The sequence below is a fragment of the Otolemur garnettii genome, unplaced genomic scaffold, assembly GCF_000181295.1.
Source record: "Otolemur garnettii isolate 467f Iridium unplaced genomic scaffold, OtoGar3 scaffold00169, whole genome shotgun sequence".
Taxonomy (NCBI): domain Eukaryota; kingdom Metazoa; phylum Chordata; class Mammalia; order Primates; family Galagidae; genus Otolemur; species Otolemur garnettii.
In genome coordinates this window covers 1924379-1927315 of record NW_003852564.1, presented here as the reverse complement: position 1 = coordinate 1927315, position 2937 = coordinate 1924379, and the positions used below count along the sequence as shown (strand labels likewise).

Genomic DNA, 2937 nt, shown 5'->3' with positions numbered 1-2937 from the left:
TGTTAATCTTATTTGCTATCCAGATTTTGAACTCAATTTCTGACATCTCATCCATCTGTTTATGGATGGGATCTTCAATTGCATCTGCTCTATCCTTCCTTGGGGGAGTTGATCTACTCTGGTCAGTCAGGTTACCAGAGTTTTTCTGTCAATTCCTCCCCATGCTGAATTTGTACCATTTGAAGACCATCCCCAAACCGTTCTGCCAGTGGCTGTCACAGAAGATGCCAGCTTCCTCTGGTTGCCCAGAGACATAGGGAGTGTCTGTTCAGAAAAGCATCAGGGGTGTGAGCCTTATTGTTCTAACTGCTGTGGCTGCTGCTCTTCACCTCAGGGTAGCGCTGCTCCACTGTGGTTCCCTCTTAACTGATCATCCTCTCACAGTTCTCGGCCACTGGACCTGAATTTGCATGTTATCCTTGTGCAGGGGCCATGCTAATCTCTGTATCATTACAATTTTAGTGTATGTGCTGCCGAAGCAAGCACCACTTTATTGATAGTTTGAGCTGTCTGTGTGGCATTGATTCCATGATGGAACTCCTAATCAAAAATAACAGGAATTTTTGAATTATCCACAGTTTTACAAAAATTGCTCTTAATAAAAAAACATTTGAGAGATAATCCAAAACATGCATTTTAAAAAACAAGGATAAACCTTCACAATAAAAAAGAAGTGTCAAAGTAAAATGTCAGAGATATCAACCGTCAAACAGTACATGAGGAAATCAACCATTTCATATTAAATAACCAATGCATTATTAATAACAATAGTTCATACTTATGTAGACACTTTTTTCATTTTTAATTATTGCCCTTTCTCATCCCAGCATCCCATTCAGAATATAGTGTAAATTCAGTTATTCTGTTTCTATAGAGTTTGCTAAACAGTGAAATTTACACAGATTTTTGATGAACTCAATAGTTTTAAGAAGCACTGAAGAGGTAGTCTACAGAATATCCTTTGAGTTTGCCTAGTCATTTTCTGTCAGTGTTATAAAAGAATTGTGAGTTTTGGAAGAAGGGAATCAAGGGGTAAAATGCCATTCTCATCACATGATGTACAAAATATATACTATCAACATCATTTAATCACTATTGATATTAACCTTCATCTGAATGATATCGTTCTTGTCCTGTTTTTGCCCTATGAATTTTGCCTTTTTATTCCATTTGCATACTGTATATTTTGAAAGGAAATGTCTATGTGCACCTCACAAATAAAGGAAACACAATTATGTTCCACATCTTTAAGTAAATTATTTGGAAATCTTTGGTAAAAATTTGCATATTTATCCCATTTTGTTTATTTATTCAATCATTTGTGTGTATTAATATGTACTGACTTGTATTTATAATATACTTTGGTTTATAATTCCATACTATATTCGATGTTTTATTGCTTATATTTTCTTAAATTTTGGACATTACATGTTATTCAAGGTGGAGCCTATATTGCTTTAAAATACTCTCATCATTTTATATTTTCTTACTTCTGGGCATAGCAAGTTGCTCCATGTTCACTTTTGATTTCTCATGCCCCAGCCTTAGAATTAACTACTTCTTCTTGGAAACTTGACTCCATTTTTTGACAATCATATTAGAAGTCAAGAACTGGGCTCTTTTTATTTTAATGGATATTAGCACATTAAACTAGTTAAAAAGTCCATATTACAAAAAAAATATTCCTTGAAAAGTAAATATTTCTCCCGTATTCACATTCTTGCCCTTTTTTCAGATGCAGCTACATTTCTGTTATACTTTAATACTTTCTAAACAAGTAGGCATCTGTCTTAACAACTTCTATATCTATTATTTCTAGTTACATACATGAAGCATAGATGGCACACTTTAATTTTTAAAACGAAATTTTGCAATGTATCTGTACTTTGTTTTCTATTGATATTTTACAAATAATACTATGATAAATATTTCATTAACTCATTAATGTAATTTTAATAAAATGTGGCAAATCCAGATGGTGTTGGGTTTATCTTTGGAAGCTTAATAAACATAAAATTTTGCATATCAAAATTAGTTGTGCAGAATAACATGATGCCTTTGGATGATAACAGCAGGGTCCCGACAAAGCCTTCTTGATCAAATGCTCAAAATGTTATACAGTTGAACACATGTTTTGTGTCCCACTTTTAAGGTAAAACCATAGGAACTGGAAACAAATCACTAGCTGATGGTAGCTGACAGGTGTGGGGAAGTTTTGAAGACAAAGTGTTAAGGGATAAATGGGACAGGGTACATGGAATTTATTGAACTGCTTTATATCTTGATTACAGAGGCCACAAACTTTCAAATTATCATAGTGTAGAATCTCTTTCCTGACATTCTTCCATGATTTTCCAGGTATGTAAGCTCCAATTCAATTTTGTAAAACGCATAGTATTTATAGCTCAAAATCTTGTCAGTTCAGGTGCTTCTTTTGCTTATTAGTTTCTCCAATAAATGCTAATTTACATTATAATGCCACATGGCAATGGTGTTTAGTGTCTATGTACCCCAGTGCAAAATACCTTAATCTTAACAGGGACTTACATATGTTACTTGCATGCATTCAGCTAGAAGCTACAATGGTTATAGTGAAGGTGAAAAGTAAAAGTGTATTTTACTCAAGGTTAAGTTAGAAATGAGTTCGGCAATTTCCACTAGGCAGAAGCAATATTAAAGGAATAAAAATCCAAACCACTGACTGAGAGATGATACATAAAAAACTAATTAAGTTCAACTTACTTTTCTTTAAAGGGAGTGCTTTTCATGTTGAGTCTAATAAATCTTCATAAATAAGAATATGTTTTTCCTGAGTTTTATTAATTGCCTTTATTCATAGGCTTTATATTTGGATCTATGATACAGTTTAGTGATTTTTATGTAATAGCCGAAAAGCCAGGACAAAATATTTGTGACTGTCGGAAACAAAATTATTCA

At 33.3% G+C, this 2937-nt stretch overlaps 1 non-coding gene across 1 annotated transcript; it reads right to left on the bottom strand.

The window, feature by feature from the left end:
- Nucleotides 1–382: 382 nt before the first annotated feature.
- Nucleotides 383–486, bottom strand: LOC111728566. Its single transcript, XR_002775819.1, has one exon. It is a non-coding gene; the product is annotated as a U6 spliceosomal RNA (small nuclear RNA).
- Nucleotides 487–2937: the final 2451 nt, after the last annotated feature.